The sequence below is a fragment of the Podarcis raffonei genome, chromosome 16 (assembly GCF_027172205.1).
Source record: "Podarcis raffonei isolate rPodRaf1 chromosome 16, rPodRaf1.pri, whole genome shotgun sequence".
Taxonomy (NCBI): domain Eukaryota; kingdom Metazoa; phylum Chordata; class Lepidosauria; order Squamata; family Lacertidae; genus Podarcis; species Podarcis raffonei.
Window position 1 is genome coordinate 6,226,219 of NC_070617.1, and position 12,063 is coordinate 6,238,281.

Genomic DNA, 12,063 nt, shown 5'->3' on the forward strand with positions numbered 1-12,063 from the left:
GGGCATTGAACTAGGTTTTGGTACTTTTGGCAGTGTGGGCAGGTGCCAAAGTCCTGCTGGAAAATGAAGTCAGCATCCCCATAAAGCTCATCTGCGGAAGGAAGCATGAAGTGCTCCAAAATCTCCTGGTAGATGGCTGTGTTGACCCTGGACTTAATGAAGCACAGTGGACCAACACCAGCTGATGACATGGCTCCCCAAATCTCTTTTTTGATGAAAGCAGCTTTTGAATCTCATTTGGAAACCAAGGACCCAGAATCTGGAGGAAGAATGGGGAGGCACACAATGCCAGATGCCTGAAGTCCAGTGTGAAGTTTCCACAGTCTGTGTTGATTTGGGGAGTCATGTCATCAGCTGGTGTTGGTCCACCCTGCAGACCAAGACCCTCCCCCCCACAATACATCATACATACATCATAGAAGAGGCAGTCTACAGCAGAAAACCTGTCTACCAGGTTACCTGAGAATGATCATTGATTGCATTACTTGGGCAGTCTGGCGATTCTTTTGTGATGGTAAATACTCAGTTCCTGAATCCAGGTCACAGGCTCAACCTATTCATGCACTGATACCCCTTAAGAAAGGATTCGTGGGACAGAGACAATGGGGCATAGCTATCAACTTACAGATTTGAAAATAAAGGACCAGCAGCCTCGAAAATAAGGGATCAGCAGCCAAAATAAGGGATTTTCTGGGCACACGTATGTTCAACTTCTGAGCCCCTCCGAGCCAAAGGCAGAAAGCCCAGCCAGCAGCCAAACGAAGCCTCAAGCAGTGGTTCCCACAGCGCAGCAACCTGGCAAAGAGGATGCAGCAAGGAAAACCACCGTCACCTCTCCGCTGGGAAGTGCTGAGCAAAGGCGAGTCTCCAGGCAACGCGGCCGATTTGATTGGCACAAGGCATGCAAGCACTACCCCCCATAGTCATTCTTAGACTCCTTATTGGGTGAGCAACGCAGCCAAGCAACACAGTTGGAGCCTCCCTCCTCCCTGGCCGGCAGGGAGGGAGGGAGAGGAGCTGCTTCCTTTGAAACCTGGGAAATTTAAGGGACATCATCAATAAGGGACAGCAGCGGGACACGGCGCTGGGATAAGGGACTTTCCCGCCAAATAAGGGCCGTTTGACAGCTATGCAATGGAGAGGTTTTCTCATTTCCTTTGTCCTTTCAGAAAAACATTTGAAGTCAATTTGGGAGAGACAAAATGGTTTCAGGACTTTTTTTCCTGTACTGTTTCAGACATGTGGTTTATATGCTTATGTACATGTTTGCCTGGTACATTTATGAACATTTATTTTATATCTTAGACCTTATAATTCTCCTAACACCCCTTACTAGCTCTCCTTCACACACAGCCAAAGTGTTTTTGCCTGCCCAAGGTGGTTGTCACCAATGGAAGCAAAAGCTCAGAAAAAGCTCAATATGGAGGCCAAGTGGCCGAAGTATTGGGAAATTTTGGAACAAAAGGGAGACAGACTGAAACTCCAGAGTTTTGAGAAATTAAAAAACAAAGTGCGAGATTGGCTTCATTATTACCAGATAATGGAGGCATATAATTTGGACAAGAAAATTGGCTTCCAGGTGGAAAAATCAAAATTAGAAATAGAGCTGTTAGAACCTAAAATTAGGATTTTGTCAAAGATGTATAACTTGCTGTTGAAATGGAACACTCAGGATGAAACGGTGAAATCTGCTATGATTAAATGGGCACAAGATGTTGGACATAACATTATGTTTGCTGACTGGGAACAGTTATGGACCACAGGTATGAAGTTTACAGCATGTAATGCCTTAAGAGAGAATATTATGAAAATGATTTACAGGTGGTACATGACCCCAGTCAAGCTTGCAAAAATTTATCATTTGCCCGATAATAAATGTTGGAAATGCAAAGAAAATGAAGGTACATTCTTTCACCTTTGGTGGACGTGCCCAAGGATTAAGGCTTTCTGGGAAATGATATATAATGAAATGAAAAAGGTATTTAAATATACCTTCCTGAAGAAACCAGAGGCCTTTCTCCTGGGCATGGTCGACCAATTGGTGTCAAAGAAGGATAGAACTTTCTTTATGTATGCTACAACAGCAGCAAGAATACTCATCGCAAAGTACTGGAAGACACAGGATCTACCCACTCTGGAAGAATGGCAGATGAAGATGATACACTATATGGGACTGGCAGAAATGACTGGCAGAATCCGAGACCAGGGAGAAGAGTCAGAAGAAGAAGATTGGAAGAAATTTAAGGACTATCTACAGAAACACTGTAAAATTAATGAATGTTAGAATGATGTCGGATAGAAATTAAGTGGTTTCTGGCTGTAATGTTTTAAGAGAATATGGAAAAAAAGGCTTAGAAGCAGGTTAAAATTTATCGATAAGGATTTGCTGAATTAACAATTTGAATTGGAATACAAAAAAGGGAGGTACGAGGAGGTCTGGGAAATAAGTTAATGGAAAATAAGTAATGGAAATTTTGTGTGTTTTTAATTATTCTTAATTTTTTGTATTTTTGTTATTTTTTCTTTTTGATTTTTTTTTCTTATTGTATTAATATTGAAAACTTTAATAAATATCTTATAAAAAAACAAAGTGTTTTTGCCTGAATATCTCTTTAAACTCCGACAAAGCCGCTTGCTTGCCTGGAGGGAGGGTAGAGATCAGTGTGTCAGAGTGTATGTGCAAAAGGAAAAATTGGCATTCATTTCTGTCCACTTTTACTTCTGTTTCCACCCATGTGGTCCCTGGAAAGTTTCCACAAGGGCATTTATTTATTTAATATTATAAAATTCATACACCACTAGATTGTAAAAAACAAACAAACCCTCAAAGCAGTTTTTAAAAAGAATAAAAAAGAATAAAATTATTACTAAAAACAATTAAAATGATCAATTTTTTTAAAAAAAAAACCTAGCCAAAAAACCCACCATCTTGCATGTAGATATGCTTATCTAAACACAAATGTTTTCATCAGGTGCCAAAAAATAGTACAGTGGAGGTGCCTGCCTGATACCAATAGGCAGGAAGTTCCAAAGTGTTGTGCTACCACACAAAAATATTGATTTATTGCAGATACAGAATGGGTACTGTGTGACACTGGTAACAGTGCTAGTACTATACTATCCCCATGCTACCTTGAACACATCCAATCTCATCTGATCTCGGAAGCTAAGCAGGGTCAGGCCTGGTTAGTAATTGGATGGGAGACTTCCTGGGAATACTGGGTGCTGTAGCGTTTTATTATGTTTTAACTAATCCAGAATGCGGCAGCTAGACTGGTGACTGGGAGTGGCCGTCGGGACCATATAACACTGGTCCTGAAAGACCTACACTGGCTCCCAGTACGTTTCCAAGCACAATTCAAAGTGCTGGTGCTGATCTTTAAAGTCCTCAACGGCCTCAGCCCAGTATACCTGAAGGAGCGTCTCCACCCCCATTGTTCAGGTGCTGCAGAAAGAATGTCAGTCAAGGGGGCCATGGACTCAGAAAGGTTGAAAACCTCTGCATTAATCCAATATTGAATTAACCAATGTAGCCCCGCAACTAAAAAAAAAGGTTCTCCACCTAGCCCTACAATCTAGAACCTACTGAGGCTGTCATCAAACATGATAAGTAGGAAGAACTAATCTATGGCCTTTCCTACACTTCATGGCTTTCATTCTTTCTAATAGCTAGCCCTAAAACATGAATGGGTGTCAGAGTCACGGCTGAGTAAGACCCCTGGGAAGAGTCAGACTCTGGAGATGAGGGATTGCAGTCATAGTCAAAGCAAGAATGGATTAGTTTGTCCCCACGTCCTCCAGGGTTTCCAGCCGCAGATGGAGAAGTAGACTCAGAAGCATAGCTGTCAACTTACAGATTTGAAAATAAGGGATCAGCAGCCAAAATAAGGGAACTGCAGCCTAACCTGTTCCAGGCTCTCCAGTCTTCCTGTCCTCCTGCAGTCTGGTCAAACTCATGCTGGTAGCTTCAAGAACACTGTCCAACCAACTTTGTAACCAGAGGTTCAACTGAATAGAATCTGAATCCCATGCACCACAAGGCCTATGCAGCCTCAGCTTAAGATGGCTCCCCAGCCGGGCTTTGCACTGCAAAGTTTGCAGCAGCACGTGCAACAAAATGGCGTCCAGCATTCAAAACCCCCCTCAGCTTGCATTAACTAGCCACACACACGCAGCCTCCCCCCCCTCGCCATGAGATCTCCAGTCACCCACCATTTTAGTCAACCAGCTCCTTTCTTTCCCCCCATAAGTCAATTGAAGGAGCCTCCAAAACAAATTCAAAAGCCCCCCCTCCCACAAGATCTCCTTTCCTTTTCTTCCACCATGTGCCCCCGCTCCAGACAGACCTTTTCACTAGCAAGGGTGAGTGGGCCGTCAATGACGTATCCATCCGATTCCGATCCGAGCACTCAGCACAGGTATGTTCAACTTCTGAGCCCCTCTGAGCCAAAGGCAGAAAGCCCAGCCAGCAACCAAACGAAGCCTCAAGGAAAACCACCGTCACCTCTCCGCTGGGAAGCGCTGATCAAAGGCGAGTCCCCAGGCAACGCAGTCGATTTGATCAGCACAAGGCATGCAAGCTCCACCCCCCAGTCATTCTTAGACTTCTTATTGGGTGAGCAACACAGCAAAGCAACACAGTTGGAGCCTCCCTCCTCCCTGGCCGGCAGGGAGGGAGGGAGAGGAGCTGCTTCATTTGAAATTTAAGGGACATCATTTAAGGGACATTTAAGGGACATCCATCAATAAGGGACAGCAGCGGGACATGGCGCTGGAATAAGGGACGCTTGACAGCTATGCTCAGAAGGCTTGCAGTGGGCTGGGGGAGGAAACAGGCAGCCCTGAGGGGGTTGCTATGCAACCAGAAGGAAGGCCTCTTTGTTTGATAGTGGAGAAGAAGTCCATCCACCCTCCCCTGCTCCAGGAGAGCTGAAAGGGTTAAAATGCAAGGGAAGTACAAGGGAGGGAGGAAGGGACATTGGCACGCTGCGCTCCATGCTGTAGAAGGGACAGAGGTTCAGAGTGAGCAATTCGTGACCAAGGGTGGATGGCTCCATGCCACTTTCTGTGTGTTAATTGTAAATCATGGGTAGGCAAACTAAGGCCCGGGGGCCAGATCCAGCCCAATCGCCTTCTAAATTGGGCCTGCGGACGGTCCGGGAATCAGCATGTATTAACATGAGTAGAATGTGTGCTTTTATTTAAAATGCATCTCTGGGTTCTTTCTGGGGCATAGGAATTGGTTTATTATTTTTTTCTTCAAAATATAGTCCGGCCCCCCACAAGGTCTGCGGGACAGTGGACCGGCCCACTGCTGAAAAAGTTTGCTGACCCCTGTTGTAAATAAACGTACCATAAATCTGCCAGAGACACCTTAATTATTGTCAGAGCTTGCTCGTGTATGCCTGAGATCCTGACAGACTGCTTATTTCACCGAGGGAGGGGGGATTTCCACCCTGTCCCTTCCATACCACATCTTCTAATACCTCAAGTTTCCATGCTCCGCCTGTAAAGTTTTTTTAGAAATCAGGCATGGTGCTGTCATGCACAAAAGTTGATTGCCCTCTCTGAGAATGTTGGGACCGCAGATGCGCACTCCTTTGGGCTGGATGGGTTTGCTCCTCTCTGCCCAGGTGATGCCTGGTTCTAGGTGACAAGACTGAACCCTCCTGTTCAGGCTTTTATTCAGCCAGTGCCCCCTCCCAGTTGCTCCAAGCTCTCCTGAGCCTCCACTGAGGTTCTCCTCTCTGGGGGCAACAGGAGTCAGGGAGGGAAGGGTTGGCATCCCTGCTCCCTCTTTCCAAGCAATTGAAGTCAGGAAAAGAAGAAGAAGAGGAGGAGGAGAAAGAGTTTGGATTTGATATCCCGTTTTATCACTACCCTAAGGAGTCTCAAGGGGACGCGGGTGGCGCTGTGGGTTAAACCACAGAGCCTAGCACTTGCTGATCAGAAGGTCGGTGGTTCGAATCCCCGCAAAAGGGTGAGCTCCCGTTGCTCTGTCCCAGCTCCTGCCAACCTAGCAGTTCGAAAGCACGTCAAAGTGCAAGTAGATAGACTTCCGGGTTAGCGCCATCGGACTTCTGGGTTAGCGCCATCGGCTAATGGCGGATTCCCTCTGAGCTCCGGAGGGAATCGGCTCCGCAGGATCCGGGTCTTGCCGCTGCGGCGACGCGGGGACCCTCAGAAATCACAGGCGCTGAAGCCTGTGAACTTGGTGACTCGGCGGGCACCATTTGCGCCCCCGACCCACGAAGGAGCCTTTTTAAAGGCTTCGGAACGGGGGACGGGGTGAGCGGCGCGGTGCTGAGAGTCGACTGCTTCTCCTGCGGAGTGAAGCCGCATGCCGTGGTCAGAGAGCGCTGACTTCTTCTTGTCAACAATTGGACTCTAAAAGCAACAACCCATGAGTAATACGGAAATTGGATTTGTAAAGAAATTTTTTTTTTTGAATCAGGCACGATCGGGGAAGGCGCAAACAGGAAGTCCGTCTCCCCGTCTTATAAATAATCTAAAGCAAGGACTAGCTAACTAAGGTCGAGAGAATTTCTTCTTCTTTATTGGGTAAAAGACATTAATTTCACGAGTTGGCAGTATAAGTAATTTCACTGGAGGATAAGAGCTAATTTTGAGAGCTGAAGTGCCACCCCCCCCGGACCCGGGAGTGATCCGCGAGAGAGCCTGTTGAGGAGATATAGAAGAGTTTGACAGCTGTCAAATTAGCTGTCAAGAAGGAAAAAGAGAACTTTGTTTCTGCTATCTCTGCTGGATATATTTGCTACAATTTGGTTATATTTTGTTGAAAACAAGGAAGAACTGGTACAAACTAACTTGATTTTTGGATTTGAACTGGAAGGAAGATAAAGTAACCAAAATCCCTCTAGAGGGGATTTTGGGACATGACAAGAATGGCTGAAGGAGGAAAAATTCAAGCTAAATTGGACAGAGTGTTTCTTCTCTTGGGAAAGTTACAAGGCCAAATTGATGTTTTGGCTACAAATGTTGCAACTCTGGACTTAACAGTAAACAAATCCATTGAATTTGATAAGGACTTGACTCATGAAGTCCATGCAGCTGGACAAGAAGAGAAACTTGAAAGATTTGAGAGTGTGGAGAAAGAGATATATGTTGTTTCTGAGGAAAAGGCAGGAGGAGATGTAATGTTGCAGATGACAAAGGAGAGCCAGAGGCCTGACATGATGGCTACAAAGGAAAATAAGTACTGGATGATGAAAATCTGTTTTGAATTGAAGATTGAAGAATGGAGAGATCTCCTTATGTGGAGATCTGAAGACCTATGGATTACAAATTTGATTAAGGTGAATTTGCTTAAGGTGGAAGTTGGAGCTTTGGGGACATTTGGACTTGAAAGGAATAAGAAACATGATTCGGGCTCCACTTTTAAGTAAGGAGGTCTGGCTGGAAGAAACATGGATCCCGTTGAGCCAGAGCTTCTCCGAGATCTGGTGTTTAATATTAAGGACTATAAAAAAAACCGGCAGAGAGGAATTGAGAGAGAATTAAGAGCCTCGGACGTGAGATCTCCAGGCTGATAGTAGACTAAGACTGATGGACATTTGTTGGGGATTGAAACCGGGAAAGGGGGGGTGGAGTTTGGGAATCCAAAGGGTGTATAATTACAATCTGTTTTATTTTTATTTTATTTTGTTATTTGTATGAAAATTGGGGAATTCGTGGAAGGGAAATTGGGTCGACGTTAGAAAAATGTTTTAAGAACGAGTATTGATGCATAAGTATTGTGTTTAAGTTTGGATAAGGCAAAATTGCTTTTTTAAAATGAACTAAATAGAAAAAGGTTAAAATTAGGGATAAGAACTTGCTGAACTAACATTTTGAATTGGAATATAAGAAGGGGAGGTGTGGGGAAGTCAGGGAAATATGTTATAGAAAAATAAGGATTGTGAACTTTATGTGTTTTTAAACCTTTTTGTTTTTCCTTTTTTGATTCTTTTTTAATGTATTAAAGTTGAAAATTTCAATAAATATCTTTTAAAAAAACAAAAAAACAAAGTGCAAGTAGATAAATAGGTACCTCTCCGTCAGGAAGGTAAACGGTGTTTCCGTGCGCTGCTCTGGTTCGCCAGAAGCAGCTTAGTCATGCTAACCACATGACCTGGAAGCTGTACGCTGGCTCCCTCAGCCAATAAAGCGAGATGAGCGCCGCAACCCCAGAGTCGGTCACGATTGGACATAATGGTCAGGGGTCCCCTTACCTTTACCTAAGGAGTCTCAAAGTGGTTCAAAAGGGCATTGTCTTCTCCTCCAACTAAGATTATCAGCAGTCAGCCCCCCCTTGTTTCTTTCCCCCCCTCCTCTTGCATCACAGCCCACCAACCCAATCCCAGTCCTGACCACACTGTAGATTTAAATACCAGTAGCTCTGAAGGTGAGGAATTGATGTTCGGATACCTGATATTTTCATTAATTTGGTTCACAATGGAAAGGGAATAGGAGCCATGGAATGAATTAGACATGCAAAAGCAATTAAAAAGTACAAGGATTTTATTGAAGCACTCAGTTGTATACATACCCCCAAGTAAGAGAGACAGGGAATCTTTGCATTAGAAAGTTACATATTTTTACAGTGAGGTATATCTCTGCAATGATGGATTTGCCTGGGAGGGTCCTTTTTTAAAAAAAAGTCATGGTACTTGGGATATCACATTGGGTAATCCAGTTCATCCCATGTTTAGTAAGATGGTATACAACACAAGTGCCTACACTACATCACCACTTGTTCAAATCTGAATTGGCTTGTCATTGTGACATCATCATACTGTGATCCCTGAGTGGTTGGGACTGATGGCATGATCCCTTATTGGTTGGAATCACCTCCCAGAAAGAAGTAGCACCAATTCCCCAAGAGAGGAAAGGGCATTGAAGCAGGTGCAAAGAAATAGGGTTTGGAGTTTAAGGCAAAAATAAGTTAACCTGCTCCTGGCAGATGTTGTTGACATTCACTTCACATCAGTATCCCACCAGGAATGACGGGAGTGACATTCAACAGCATCTTGAGAGTCACAAAGTTCCCCATAACTGGCTTAAGGAAAATTCAACTAAAAATAAAATAAAATAAAATTTACATGACATGCACTTTATAAGAGCAGAGCCTTTACAGATGAGCATTTTACATGTCCCATTTATTGTGTGTTTCGTAGACTGCATTGGGGACTAACATGGTTTGCAGGCCTGGCAGCAGGAGACTTTTCCATTATGAACATTGCTACACAGATATCCCCCTGGGAAAACCACTTCACAGCTTTGTGGCTGTATTCCTACTCGCGTCCCAAGACTTGATGAACCAGTCCATCCTCTGCAGGATCCAGTACGAGAGGGACACATCCAATTGTTTGGGGAGCAGCAAGACTTCGTAGCGGGAAGCATGTTGCAGCTGGCTTCCTTCTATAACAAGGGAAGGGCAGGACAAGTCAGTCTCTCAACTCACCACATCAGTCAGAATTCTGGTTGGATTCTGGATTATTTGCCATTAACCTTGTGCAGGAGTTACTTTGCATCCAGGTTCATTTAAATAAATAAATAAAAAGTACCACACATAAAATCATAGAACTGTAGAGTTGGAATATTCATGCCTAAACTGAAGCTTAAGAAAGTGCATTATGCTGAGATATATCATTGGTCCATTTAGCTCTGCACTATCAGTTTAGACTACAGGGTTTCAGGCAGAGGACATTCACAGCCCTACCTGGAGATGTTGTTGAAGTTTGACCTCTAGCACTGAGCTATCAGCTGTCTAGCTCACTGTGAGCCACCTTCAGGTATGCAAAGTGCACTTTCACAAGTGCCTTCCCCACAACAGAACTCAGGCATGTCTGAAAGTATCCACAAGGCACTCTGGAGCTGTACACTGCAGAGCTGTGCAATTAACTGATGATAGTATTTCCTGATCACCTGTTAGTTATTGACTTGGATGTGGGGAGTAAATAGCCAGGGATGATCTCAGGAATGAGCCGATTTGCAGTCTAAGCTAGTCATGATGGCTATGCCCTGTCTCCACAGTTCGAGGCAGTCCTGCCTCAGAAGACCAGTTGCTGGAAAGCACAGGAATGGAGAGGACTCTTGTGTTTGATCCTGCTTCTGGGTTTCCCATTGGGGCATCTGGGCAGCCACCATGAGAGCAGAATGCTGGAATAAATGGGTCACTAGCCTAATCCAGCAGGCTCTTCTTAGAACTTTAGCAGGTTCTTCTGTCTACTAACTGGACATTTTTAACACCACCATGGTGGTGATGTGGTTCCCTGACTGGCTGGTATTTATTTAAGACACATGTTTACCACCTCTGTTAGAACTAGATGGCATGGACTGGCTGGACAAAGAGGATGAGGAAGGCTCAGAGCCAAGGAATTGGTGGTGGGAGAACGAGGAGAGGTCAGAGGGAGAAGATTGGGAGGAGGTGTTGGATGCCGAAGGGGCAACAGGGTTTAGTGAGCAGAAAGAGTTTGTGACAGGGAGCAGTTCATACTCCAAGACTGAAGCAAAGGAGGAGGTCTAAGGACTCCTGAAAAATCCAGGAAGTCTCCCTCTCCTGCTGCAACAAGCTCCCTCCCCCCGCCGCCCATTGGTCTTCAAGAATTCACAGGGTAATGAGAAGAGCAGAACAGAGGTCAGAGGTGTGCAGGTGCAGTTTAAGACTGCTTGGGAAACATCCGGTTGTGGAGGCACCTTAGAGAAGAATTTAAGGCAGGGACCTGCAGTCCTGGCAACTGCTCCATAGGGGCAAGACCTACTGGGAAGTGTTGCTGAGACCACTAGGCTGAGTTGCATGTTTGTTTCCTCGATTAAAGCATTAACTTCACTGACAAGGAGACGTGCTTCCTTTAGGGCTGACCTGTGTCTGATTCCAGCCCTGACACTAGGCCACAGTAGCCACAAATGGTGGACATTGTAGATCGTGGTCAATCAAGTTGCAGTTGCTCAGTTGCTCAGTCTGCTTTCTCTCTCTCTCTCTCTCTCTCTCTCTCTCTCTCTCTCTCTCTCTCTCACACACACACACACACACACACACACACACACAGACAGACACACACACTTTATCTCTGCCTTTTTGGTATAACTTACATAGTGGCAAGATATTCTGAAGGGTTCATTGGTGGTGCTGACTTGGGCTGGAGGGAGTGTGAGGGCACAGTGTCCCGGTTGGACCCGCACTCTGCTCTCAGGAGCAATGTCAACAAGCACTTCACTGTTGCTCCCATAAAATCCACCATCTCTGGAAACTCCTGGAGAAATGCAGCATGTCATCTTGTGGGACTTTCAGGATCCTACTGAACACAAGAGGGAAGGAGAGAGGGAGGGAGGGATGAAATGAAATAATCAAAGCCGTATTGTCTACTTTTGGAAACTCCCGGGGAGGGGGAATGAAAGTAGAAATTCGCAGAACCCATGTTGCAAAACAAGGACGAGGGACATCTGTGGCCCTCCAGATGTTGTTGGACTACAGGTCCCATCATCCCTGAAGACTAGCTTTGCTGGCTGAAGCTGCTGGGCAATGGAATCCAATGACATTATGAAACTACAACTCCCATCATCACTGACCACAGGCCACATTGACTGGGGTTGATGGCAATCCAAGAATATTATGGAATTACTCCTCCATGCTCCTTAACCAGCTTTGCATCACACCCTCCTTGAGCATTTCTTCCTGGCTAAGACATAGTCTTTTGAGTCCTTGTTAGCCTGGATGGAGAACAGAGATGGGGTTATGAGACTGTGTAGGAACTAGCCTACTGCGCAGAAGGTAAAGTCTGCATTTGTTGCTTCAACAAATTTTGCCTGTGGTTCTACCAACCACTGGCATGTGGCCCTCAAAATACTATCCAGGAATGAATGTGGCCCTCAGATTTCCCGACCCCTGTGATGGAGCAAGCTTTTTTGTCAACTCCCAATAAGAGCTTTGAGAAGAGAATGAGCAAAATAGAACTTACCCTGTGCTCTCAACTGTAGCTGCAGACAGACGTTATTAGAGGCACTGAACGATCTTCTGGGTTCCGGGTACTTTTATACAGGACTTTTCATGTGGAGTTTTAA

The 12,063-nt window shown here is 45.0% G+C and overlaps 1 long non-coding RNA gene and 1 pseudogene across 1 annotated transcript; one reads left to right on the forward strand and one right to left on the reverse strand.

The window, feature by feature from the left end:
* Positions 1 to 3,115: 3,115 nt before the first annotated feature.
* LOC128404512 (uncharacterized) lies at positions 3,116 to 3,234 on the forward strand (annotated as a pseudogene).
* A 5,905-nt stretch (positions 3,235 to 9,139) lies between these two features.
* On the reverse strand, positions 9,140 to 11,294 carry LOC128404283 (uncharacterized). The gene is made up of 2 exons (XR_008328085.1): positions 11,095 to 11,294; positions 9,140 to 9,420 (listed from the first exon to the last, which is right to left on the reverse strand). It is a non-coding gene; the product is annotated as an uncharacterized LOC128404283 (long non-coding RNA).
* Between the last annotated feature and the right edge of the window lie 769 nt (positions 11,295 to 12,063).